The 12,967-nt window shown below is 38.7% G+C and overlaps 1 long non-coding RNA gene across 1 annotated transcript; it reads left to right on the forward strand.

Moving 5' to 3' along the window:
* Positions 1–535: 535 nt before the first annotated feature.
* Positions 536–12,422, forward strand: LOC135301318 (uncharacterized). The gene is made up of 3 exons (XR_010363070.1): positions 536–743; positions 5,097–5,182; positions 6,717–12,422. It is a non-coding gene; the product is annotated as an uncharacterized LOC135301318 (long non-coding RNA).
* Positions 12,423–12,967: the final 545 nt, after the last annotated feature.

The following is a 12,967-nucleotide window of genomic DNA, read 5'->3' on the forward strand; positions in this document are numbered from 1 at the left end:
CTAATTTTGATACATTTTGCAGAAATAAGAAAATACTTTGATCTTAAAGGATCAGGCTTTTACATTAGGGAGCCTATAAAGTAGTGCAAATAACAGAAATCTAAGACAAGCCTTTGACAGAAAGGTAGTCCATAAACAGCTCATGCTGGATAGAGTTCTTGTCGGGTGGTAGTGTGCAGGATGAGATCAGTATGTCATTTACACGTGCTATTTGTGACATTCAAAAAGACTACATGGAGTGGAGAGTTATTGTATGGATGTCCAAAGTCACGGTCCCATGTGCTTCTCAATATGGTAGAGAGTGAGCATGTACCATGTGACATAAACATTAGAGATCATCATGACTTCCACTGTGCCTGGAAAATGCTATGGATGAAGAGTAGCTCTCTTAGTTTGTTGGGAAGATCTTCATTTGGAAAGCCAGGCCCAGACAGTGTTTTTGAATAACACCCCTGGAAACTTGTGGCTCTGGTTTTTGCTCCCGTGTAGGATGGCTGCTGCGGCTGCTGCCGAGGCCTGTCCTAGTGTGAGGCCTCGCTCCCAGGAGAATGGTGGCCCAAGCTGCACCACCAGGGAGAGAAGGAGCTGCTCAATTTTCCTTAGAGCTTTCTCTCCCCTCAGCATCTCCCTCTTCTCATCAGCTATGGGGAAGGCGGCTGATGGCAAGTGTTACCTGTGTCCTACCCCTCACAATCTCCATGCCTGAAAAACCACCAACCTGCTGTCTGTCACAGGCAAATCAGGTAGCAAATGGCATTTCCAAAACCCTGGATTATTTTATCCCATAGGATAAATATGGTTTAAAAAAATACTTTGCGCCAGAGCACAAGATATATTTCAGAAACAAAAGAGCTTTGCAGTAGTAGCTCGTGTCCACAGTGTGGTGCCAGTGTAATGGTGAGCTGGGCCTTCTGTAGCCAACAGAGGCAGTTTCTGGGGAAGCACAGTACCTCTTGTTTTATTTAGGAGTTTGTTTGGTTTGGTGGCTTTTTGTAGTTTTTGTTGTTGTTGTTTTTGTTTGTTTGTTTGTTTTTGTTGTTGTTGTTGTTGTTGCTGCTATTGGTATTTTTTTCTTTTAAGCACTGAGACAAACACAAGTCTTCTTCATATTGTCCAAATACTGACACAGATCAAGGTGTTCTTTCAGGGCCAGTCTCTGTTCTCCCAGCGTTATTTAGGTACTAAGTACCCTAGTCCTACCAAACCAGTACGACTCAACCATGTCAGCTGGATAGCAGCCCTTTAGCAGGGTCAGCATCAGTGCAGAGGTCGAGTCCAAGAGCCATCCATGATGATGGATACATGGGCCTTCCCCAGCACTATCACTGCTTCTTGGGACTCCTGCTCCAACCAGTGACTGCAGGAGACCCAGAGAGAATGCAGTGCAAGTTTTCAGACTCTTCCTTGTGGCAAAATGAGGTTTTAAATACCTTCACGCACAACATTAATCTTTCTGTGGAAAACCATAGTTTTGACTGGAAACAAAGTCTATTTGTTTTCATTTATAAGGACCCTGTGGGGTAGACAACCAGGTATCTAAACTCAGATAAAACTCAGCTTGATTCCTAAACTCATGTTTGAGGAACATCCTGCCTGTTACTTAAGGACACTTCACCCTCAGATCTAAAGGAGAAAGCAGGTGCTGAGGTGCCTGTGTGTCCCAGAATCTGTTAAATTTTTTAAGAAAATTTTCTTTTTAAAGAAAATTGTCCTACTGGTACAGAAAACTCTCTGCAGAGCCAAAATCACGATGATGGATTCTGGATAGACTGACAAATTTAGCTGAAGTATTCTGCAAGAAATTGACAGCTGTGTTGAGGACTAGAACAAACTATGAATAAATTAATTGCTGGTATTTTTAGTTCAATTTCTAGTTCATTCACTCAGAATAAGTGTTTCTGGAGTCTCCTTGACAGTGAGTTACACAGGCAAAGGGAGTCAAACTTAACAGTGAATTTAACAGACATAGAAGACAGAGTGCCAGCTTGTTTTTCCAGAGCTAATATAATGCTGTGTAGGCAGTATCTTAATGATAATGAATGTTATTTGTCTTTAGGAGCTTATTGCCTTTGTGACCAGCAAAGGCTGACTTACACTTCTGTTTCCCAGACATTCACTGTTAATCATTGCCTACAGGAGAGACTGTAACAGTTGCAGCGGGGATGCTCCTACCCAAGGGTTATATAGCTTTGGGTCAGCACCAGTACAAACCACAATGGTCTCCCCTCGCACACAAATGCACACTTGAAAAGTTCACTTGTTATTACTGCAGTTGTCAGTTGCACTATACTCTGTTTGCTTGGCCCCAAAACATCTAGTGCATGGCATTTCTTTATTAAATATAATGTAAGAGTCTATAAAATTCTCATGATTTTTAACCCAGTGTGTAATCCAGAAGACTGATAACACCTCAGTACACTGCAAAGAATGAATGCTTTGTGACATAGATGAAAGTACATTTCTGAATCAAAGACCCATTTATAAAAATTAAAAACTGGAAGGTAATGAGGAATTCATGCAAGCCGCAACATATTAAAGAATGTCCACATCATCACTTGGGAACATCTACTGTGTGGCTATTTATATTTTTATTACTGGGGTAGCTACATGAAGGTTTTCTGTAGGTTTAATAAATGTCTGAGTATTTAAAGTCTGACAGAAATGATTTTGTATCATTCACAGCTCAGTTTTGACAATACATTTTAGATCGAGGCCCTTAAATATGTGAAGAATATAGGTAGAATATTGAAATATTGGGTAGGTTCTTAAGGCACGTGGCAAGCACCAAAATGTGCATGCGGCCTTAATAAAAGGTGTGGATGGATGTTGAAAAGGAATCATTTACCAATAAACTGCATAACGTGGAGGAATTTCAGTGCAGAAGGGACTTTTCAGAAGTAAGAACTGAAAGGTTTGTAAGAGAACTCTGATAGAAATTGAAATTCTGTTTGGAAATAAAAGTCAAAATCTGTAAGCATATCAGACACAGGGAACTCAATGCTTGTAACAATTTAAAGAGACTTCATTGATAGCCAATCTAAATTGTAATTTTTCTTCATCTGAAAACACTTTGAATCGTCTTCCAGGACTGATGGGTAAGTGTCTTGTAGTGTTATGGAAAATAAGCAGGGATATTTTTGTCTTCCTTGCTGGAAATGTGAAGCCAGTTCTCAGAGCCACTCTCAGAGCATGTTCAGATGCTCACGTGAGCTTTGTGGAGTGGTTCCAAAGCACACAGCAATCCCCCAAGGTAGCTAGCAGGGATTAGGAAACAGCTGCAGCACTGCCAGCTGCACCACTTTACGTTTTTAACATGGAGTGTGTTGTTGCCATCAATGGCTGATTTTCTTCTCCAGATGTTCAGAACACCTGTCATTTCAAGCACCTCCATTTTCCTTTCTTAAATAAGAAAGCTCTTATGATGAAAATCCTGTCTCACAATTGAATAGTTCACACAGCTGAACAGAATGTGAGGCTTATTTCCAAAACTGGAATTTTCATGTTTTCTCTTAGAAGGTATAGAAAAGGAAAAATGGTTTGAAAGAAAAGGAAGAAAAAATTAGTTGAATGCTAGTGTAAGAGTGTTTTTAGAGGAAGGGTCATCTCATTATCATATTGCAAAATAATTCTTTTTCAACTTCCATATGGTGGAAGGATGTGCTCTCTAAAGCTAAGGTTTAATTTCATTTCAATGAAAGAAAAACATAAAAATATCCTAATTAAACTATTTTTTTTAAATCTAAAAAGCCCTTGGCTTCCTGGAGTGGGTGGCAATTACAAACATGAGATAGAGAGATAGATAGATAGATAGATAGATAGATAGATAGATAGATATTATTTTATACCTGTGAATTAGCATATCCACATTTTTCTTTTTTGCCATATGCCTTTTAATAACTAGGATTTGTGTCTTGCTTATAGAATTGTCTGTATAATGGTAAAACCATCTTTTGTAAATAATGCAGGACAGATAAGTTTTCCCATAACAGACTTCACAGGAAACACCACTTTGGTATTATGTTTTTAAACTATCCAGCATTTTCATGCTACTTGAAAAATTACAATAAATAAAACTGATATGGGTAATATTTAATCTGTTTATTAACTGATGGTACATTTTGTTCAAAAGTTTTACATTCCCTTTTTTGGTGATGAATGAGGAGTAGAGAACATTTTCTGTACAATTGGAATGTTTATAATTTGTTTGATGTTTTGTTATTTGTGGGTCATTTCTAGAAAATGTGATAATCACTGCAGTTCTGCCCACGCTGGAGTCCATTGAGCTTTATTATACTGATATGCTCCACGTGTCTCTGTACACACACCTACATCCTGCACTCATACCACACACGTGTGCCCAAGAACATACCAGAGAAGAAAAACCACTGCTACACCTTTTAATTCTGCTGCTGAATGACATCTGGAAGTTCTGCTGTAAACATTCAGACGCTCCAGTCCACAGTCACACCAACAGGCAAGGGGATCAGGAAGAAAGCAGTCAGCTAAGAGAGCATCCACAGCCTGATTTCAGAGGCCATGAATAAAATCAGAGCCACAATGACTCATAAGCTGTAGGAAAGGATGTTATGTGCTGCATGCTGGAAAGTGCAGAGATGCCTTGCTCTTACTTTTGCAAAACATGTAAACTGTCGTCCAGAGTTACCAAATGCTGTCCTAGATGTGTTACCACTCCTGCATTTCTCAAGAAACTTTTTTACACTAGTCAAAAAAAATGCACATGAAAATGGAGAATGTTTTTCTTCTCCACCAGGGAAAAAAGTCAGAAGTAGACTTGATTACTTGACAGGTAGGATATGGGAATAATTTGGGGTTTAAGAGAGAGCAACTTTTGCAAAGAAAATGAGAAGTTTTCTGAGAACTCTAAGTAAAAGCTGTTTACTAAGAGTCTTAGAAAGCAAATGCTTTGTAGGTTAGAAAGACAAAAGTACAGAATTGGCTACTGGTGGCAATGACTGTACTCTGTGATGTGACACTATTGCCCAGATCCCAGGTGTGAGTACTTAACCTGGCTGTGTCCTAGTGGCTCCCTGGGGAAATGAGCATCACCCTTTCTCACTCCCTCACATTTCTTTTAGAAACTGATGAAAATCTGGTTACATAAGAAGTTGGAATTATCAGACCAAGAGAAGATGCTGTGGGTTTGTCGTACCAGTATTTACAGGTAGATCTAAAAACATCATATCTTACATCCCTAACTTTTTAAATAGTATGTCCAGTGAACAGTTATGCAGTTCTGTACCAAAAAAAAAGTGTTCCTTGGTGAGAGGATTTTGAATTTATCCAGAAATGACAGAGCAGTAATCTGTCTACAAATTCAAGTCCTATTTCTGTTTGAATGCCACATGGACTAACTTGAACAGCTGCAGGAATGTCCTACTTGTAGACTAGATTGCTAATCCACAGATACATGAGTGCAGCTCAGACAACTGATGGATAGGTTAAACTGGAGTTTAAAAATCTCTGCACAGTCAAAACAGAATTTACAAGTCCTTGTAGCTAGTGAGGACTTCAGGGCAGGAGACTGGTTACTATAATAAATGATAAAACAAATTTTCTACTGTCAGTCATTCAGTGGGATTAAATAATAGCTTTTATTTCTGTGAAAAGGAATACTCATGCACTTTTTCTTGCTCCTTTCTAACATTCCCACTGATTAGAATAGATGTAAATGCAGTCCTAACCTGTAACTCTCCTGGAGTCTCAAACAGCAAATTTAACTCTTCCATTCTCCTTCATGGGAAAGAGGAAAGGTGCATGGCCTTTCCTTGAAACAGCTGGTGACTTGTGGGGGTGTCTTCAAGAGAGTGTGAAAGAAAACCAACCCAGATGCCAAATGTTGTCTGTCTGCTTCTGCTTGAGACTGGAAAACTGATTTAACAGACTATAAATTTATTTGTTGGTTTTTTGTTTTGTTTTGTTGGGGTTTTTGTTGGTTTTTGTGGTTTTTTGGTTTTGTTTGTGGTTTTTTTTTTTTGTTTTTGTTTTTTTTGTTTCCCCAAGGGAATAGAAATCAGTTTGTTTACAGAACAGATTGCTGTCTGCTGAGAACCATGCTTATAGGGCAGAGATGAACTGTCCCTAGGGTGAAGAGTAGAGGGAGAGCTAATGGTAAGATTTTGCAAAGTTCATGTTTGTGCTGCAGTCTTCTTCCTATTACCAGTCATGACCCAAGAAATCAGGGATAGTCAGCTAATCTAATACTTACCATAAAAGACAAATTCAGCTAAAAAAAGCCCAGCCAAAACCAATAAACACAGTTGTGAGCTAAAAAGAGCAGGGCTTTTAGGTTTGCTTAGATCTTCAGCTTCAAAAGCAGTTGAATTCATCTTGAAGTCCCATACTGCTTTGGATGGTTTCCCTCAAGGCTCTTCACTCATGTAAGGGCCTTGAAAAGAATACAGTTTCATAGGCCAAAGGCTGCTTCTGTTAACCAGGGGCCATGTAAGCCTCACTTATCTCTGCAGTGAGCCACCAGCCATACAACCTGCTGTTGCAAAGCACTGGCATGTGAGATTTTCCCACCCTCTTTCACATCTGTGCAGTTCTCCAGCCCTTAAACATTTGATTACTCACAGCTGGTGCGCCAATAGTCAGCAAAACAGGTAATTTGTAGATCTTCACTGCTCCCCAGTAACTTGCTTCATGACACCTGTATCCTGATTCATTTGCTGATGAGTGCTGCCCCTGTTTTGCAGGAAGGACCCAGTTTTACCCAGGAGAACCCCAAGAGGACATATCCATCTTGCTCCCACTGGCCCCTGCCTCAAATGCTTTGGTACTGCACCAGGACCCAGCATCACAGCTGGCACTAAAAGGCAGAAGATAGATTGAGACTAGGACTGGCAGGTGCATCCCCAGACTGAGATCCTTCAGAGCAGCAGATCAGCTCCTACTAATTCATTGCACAGCACTGCCCACAGGGAGTCCTCAGCTCAGTGCTGTACAGCACCAAGAAATTGCACTGATTTCTGTAACACGACTTAGAAACACATAGCAGACTACTCATGTCTACTTCACCCCAACATTTGGCACACCTGGCACAGGGGAAGTCAGTGGCCTTTCAAGGCTGCATCCTTCTACTGCTGCTCTTCCCTTTGTCTGTACTGCTGTGGCAACAAGTGTTCCTCCTTCCCTTCCTTCTGTTTTCCATTTCCATGTCACTAACTGCAGAAGACAAGAGACAACCTGACCATTGAGCTTTTTTTTATCTTGCACTCCATTTCTTACAGAAGGTGATGGATCTGTGAATCAAGCACTTAGCTATCAAACATTTAAATATTTGTAAGTCTCAAGGTTGTATGTACACTAAGTATTGCAGTTTTCCAATGTGCACAAATGTCTGTCTCAGGGTGTCTGAGACCTGTCAGATGCTGCAAGACTGATGGGTCCTGGTTTGTATTACCACTCGACATTGTAAACAGCGCAAGGAGTATATATTTATTCTTGTTAACAAAAGCAACATGAGAGCATAGATGACTCTCCAAATTCAAGGTTTTACAGTGGTTTTGTACCAGCAGTGAAATGACCTGCAGCTTGTTTCCCACTCAGATCCCTCCCAGGCAGATATCTGTAGGCTGTAAATTTCTACTGGACCCCATGACTGATATATTTTAACTAAGAGATATTAGTTCTTAATAGAAAAACTCCCTAAAAGTTCACACACATTCCTTTCCCAGTTTTTGACACATGCCATAAAAGTGCTTACCTCATTCTTTATTTTGTCTTACCTTGGTCAAATCATAAAATAGACAGAGTGTTCTTTTAAAAAATGGTAAATCATTCAGGGTCATCTAAAAATTTCTACTGGCTTTCAACTCTTGAACACTTATTTATCATTTGCCATTTATATCTTCTTTTTGTGCATTTTTTATTTCTAGCCATAAATATCCTTACAGCAGGGAGTAGAGGGGAGTTCTGTAGAGGATTATGACTTGGTTTCAAGGCATTTTTAATTTGTCAAACAATGCTGGTCCAACTGGGACTACCAGATTGCTATTTCTAAAGGAAACTCACTTTTGAAAAATGTAAGGTAAGAAAATGTACCCTTAGATTTATGCATACAAAACCCGATTAAATTCAGCGATTTCTATCCCCGTTTTTACATCTTAAACTAAAGAGAAAAATGAAAGGAAAGAGTCCACTGACTTTAGTGATATGAATGGGAGCCATATTTTGGCCTAGAGGCAGAAGGACTGAGAGGTTTTAGAAAAACTATATTAAAATAGTCTTTTCTTTCTAATAGATCCACACTAAAAAGGTAATAAAGGAGCCCCATCCAGAGGGTAAGAGCCCCTATGCCTTCCACTGGCAGATCTTTAAAATATTCTCTGAGATTAGAGGAACACACAGGAACTGAAAAACTAATATTTTGGGGTGTGATGTTTATTGCATTATTTCTAATAATGAAAAATTATGTACTTCAGAGTCTGAAAGGTACATCATAATCTTCTTCTATAGTCCTTGAAGAGGAAAATATGTTATTTGAATCTCTCCTGTTTTAAAATGTTCAGGATCAGGCTTTCAAAGCTCTGTCTCTTTACCTAAGGCATATTGCACTGAACTACATGCAATGAGCTACACTAAGGTTGCTATCAAAGTTATGCAGCACTCCATCTCTTTTGTCAATTTAAAAGAAATACCTAGGAATAAGGGTTTGACTGTAATCCAGCAGACTTTTAACAGAATTGCCTTTAGTGTACTCATTAGAGGGAGTTTTCAAAGCAAACATGAAAATTTATGAAGTAGGAATCTCCAAATACACAGTCCCAGATTTTCCCAGGAACCCAAATATTAAATGTCATCAATTTGAAAAGAGATGCTCTAAATATTTTGCTGTAGTATAGTAATAGTAACACTAATACTAATACTACAACTAACAACAACTATTGTTGTTGTTATACTGCAAAGAAATGTTACAATGGAAGAAAAACCCACTCAGAAGTCATATCATATGCGTTAGCAAGCACTTGATGATTTCTCAAGCTTGGTCCATGCACAGAGGTTATTGAGAAAAGGAGGATGCAGGACCCGAGTTCACAGAAGGGTTACTGCAGCTTTGCCAAGCTAATACTGCTTCTTCTCACTTTCTCAGAGGTCAGCAGCATCCTCAGGGCAACACAGTACTGAAAGAAGACAGGAATGGCCTGTTAGAGTCCAATACTCCCTGACTGGATTCTTTTAGATATTCCACACATAGAAGGTGAAATGTTTAATGTAAAATGTAGTTATTTAAAGATAGTTTATGTTATAGGGGTTTCTGATTTAGCAGAGTAATAGAAATATATTGAAAACACAAAACTGCTCTAAGTTAGACTTAGCAAAACATCAATTGCAACTGCACTAAACAGTTTAATTGTGGGATTCCCATTGTCAAACTCCATTATATACTTATTGTCATGACTCTGGACATCTCCAGTTGTTGGAAAGGAATTTATGGGCTTAAAGCTGCTCAAGCCTGTTCTCTTCAAAACACTTTTGCAAGTTGACTAGTTTTTTATACTCTGTATCAGGCTGAGCCCCATAATCAGTCCCCCATGCTCTTCTGGCTAACTCAGGGAGACATTTACACTCTTTTAATGAGTTCAGTGAGAAACATTTACACTACCATTTAAGCTACTCAACTTTTCATAGATGTTTATGTAAAACAAAGGTCATCCTCCTTTGCCAAGGAGTCCTGTTGCAAAAAAGTTTTCTTTACAGCAGCTGTGGTTAGTCACATCCTACAATAGTCCTTGAACTTCATGATTACATCACCCTTGACCATTTCCTTTCAGGCTTCTTCCCTTGGAGGGATTTATTGGTCAGTCATATGACCCAAAATCTTCCTGCCCCATCTCTTCCTCATCCCCAAATTCTTCTCTTTTCAGTAATTTTAATTCTGCAGTTGATGTAATTTAAAAGACTGCTTGCTAACATTTCCAGTTTGATTATACAACAAAGGAAGACTAAATTTTGGAGCTATGAGACCAAAATGGTTCCAACTTTCAGTAAAATTAGAACATATATTGTGTCTCAGCTGGATTGAACTAAATTTGACATAGAACAGCTGCAGGTTACTGGAAAGGCTGATGACAATGCATCTTTGTTATTTCCGAAGTCTAAAATGGTTTTAATCCTATTTTTGTGTAAGATTGGGTATGGAGCATCTGTTGCTGTTTTGACATTATTTATGCTTTCATTATCCTTAATATTCAGTGGGCCAGCACAAAATTCAGATCCTGTTCAAAAGCCTTCTACACTTCATTTCAATTATTTCAGATTCCAGGTACCCAGCTCAGTGGGATATGATGTCCAGCCCCTGAGGGGACACCTGTCAGCTTGCTGATGTGTGAAGAGAATGCCCTATGCCCAGAGAGAGATCCTTCTAAAAGCAGAATTGCTACATCATTGAATGCTCTGTTGTGCTTTTTCTTCCTGCATCTCCACAAGGCAAATTTGTAGTAAATTACTAAAATGGTAGTTCACTGTGAGGTCTAATGGAAGGGAAAAGTGATTTTTATTTACAAAATCTCTACACTGATTTTTACTCATTCACATTTTCACACACATATGCTCAGCAGCACTAAGACGTATATCAGGGCTTGCAGTGAGGAATTGGTGTCGATTTGCTGTCGTGCCCTTCGGAAGTGGGTGTTGTTTGAGATCTTTTGCCTCAGTATGTCAACTGAGCCCTCATAATTATTGCTTAACTTATCTGGTTATTTTATGGCTCCAGTCATGTTCTTCATATTCTTGTTACCTTATCTTTAGGTCATTTTGTTCCTCCTCTTGCTTTGAATGAAATCCTACACATAGTGTATTATCTGACCTGTCCTTCTAGACTTTGTTCTGCTGTTTCATCTGCAACTTCCACACAAATATTTCAATCCATAATCAACTAATAAATCTTCATATTTCTGTAACAAATCTCTGCAAATTGCACTAATGCTGCAGTGTCTTGTCCAGGGCTGTGACGAGCTGCCAGTTGCAGTGTGTCACCCCATCACCTCATGCCAGTGTGATCTGGTAGATCCTGGCTGGTAGAGGCACCATCCAACACAGCTCTGCATGGCCATAAATTTCACTCCAAAAGTGACATCCTCAGCTAATTTCCAAATACTCATCAGTAAGAAACAAGGACAATGTCCATGATCTTTGAACGTCTCCTATAATCTCTTTTTGTTAATCCTCGATTTAATATAGAAGACTGCATGAGATTGATTACTTAGGGAATTGAACCCCCCACTAAGTACAAGGTAAACAAAATGTCGTATAAAATCCCACCTGGATTCAGATGAATGAGAAAAGCACTGAAATTCAGTGATTAATTCCCAGCTGCAGCTGAGCAAAGGCTCATAAAAGTGAAAATAAAATAAAAATAAAAATGTTGAAACCAGTAAGTGAAATGCTGCATTTGGACATACACATGAACTCATTCAGCTCTTAGGCCAGGCCTGGCTAAAAGAATAAGAACAATAAAAAGTAACAGAGCAAATAGCATTCTTTAAAAGATTCTTTAAAGCATCTTTAAAAGACTGCCATGAGGCAATCTAATTGGAAATGGAGAAGCCCCTAAAGGGAAGACTGCACTTTGTACCAATGCCACAGTTTTATCATGAGTGTCAGGGTTCAATGGGTAAGAATCAATTTTCCTGCTGTCCTCCCAGTAGCTACACAAGAGACTGGCCTGCTGGTTATATATTTACCTACTGCATCCCTTCAGATAACACTCATTCAAGCCCTGCTACCAGAACAACTGAAAATAACACATGTATCACATTCCTTTAATTCTTTGTCAGGTTGTCAAAACTGAAGTTTTACTTTTGCCTGAGAGTGCACACCACAGAAAAAAGATAATTTCATCCTTGAAGTGCCAGGATTTTATAAAAAATAAACTTACCAACCTCTAGGGAAAAACATTTTGAACAGAGAGAAGCCAGGAATGCTAGGGCTGCCTCCTCAGATACAGCCTGCCGTGGGGACAAACAGTGTGCTCTGGCCTTCTCTAGTCCTTGGGGTCATACAGAAGTTTCAGAGCTGGTGTTATTTCTGTCTCACATATTTCTTCTCCCACTATTACAGTGACAGAATTGCTGCCATTTCCTTTTGTGACAAAGAATGTCATTTCTTATCCCATTGCTTTGACTGAAAAGGGCTGAAATTAAGAAATGAGTCCTTTCTGATGGCAAACACAGTCACACAGAAGGTCAAAGGTAAATTAATTGAAGGCATGTTTACATGACTTCATTCTTAAAATCAGTATCTCCAATATGTATAGTATTCTATAATTTACAAGTCAGATAAGCATAATAATCATGTTATTATGCTCGGAAAATATTTCTGTAGTATGGAAGAATTCTCTCATGCTTTGTACGTGATTGCAAGATGGAAAAGAACTTCAAGTTAAGAAGATTAATAAAAAGACTAAGAATGAGCAGTTTCAAACACTTTTCATTTCAAATTAATTCAATTTTGAAAACTTAGTACCCTCTTTCTGTTATGTAATAACTATAAATTGCAGAGTCTCATGAAATTGCATTTTAAAATATTTATGTTTTATAACTGATTAATTCAAATGTTTGGAATATGTTATGAGTGTGTCTGCTAATTAGCAATATGTTGGCTTGCTCTGTCTTTTTCACTGGAATGAAAGCTTGAGGATTTGCATCTTTTTTTCCAACTCCTGCTAACAAGCTCACAGAGAAGAATCTCAGCTATGTCATGTGCTACTCAAACAAATAAACAAACAAACAAACTAAACAAAACAGAAAAGAACCCAGAAAAACTCCTATTTAGTTCTCATCTCATCTACAAGACACTTTTATAGACCTATTCCTCCATGATCTGGTTTCTAATTGTTGAAGTTCAGCCCCTATTTTTGGAAATGTTCTCATCCCAGCGAGCAGCATGTGAAAAAGGATTTTAACCACTTGCGTCCTATAAGAGACTCTGTTTCTCTCCAGATTCC

The sequence above is a fragment of the Passer domesticus genome, chromosome 5, assembly GCF_036417665.1.
Source record: "Passer domesticus isolate bPasDom1 chromosome 5, bPasDom1.hap1, whole genome shotgun sequence".
NCBI lineage: Eukaryota > Metazoa > Chordata > Aves > Passeriformes > Passeridae > Passer > Passer domesticus.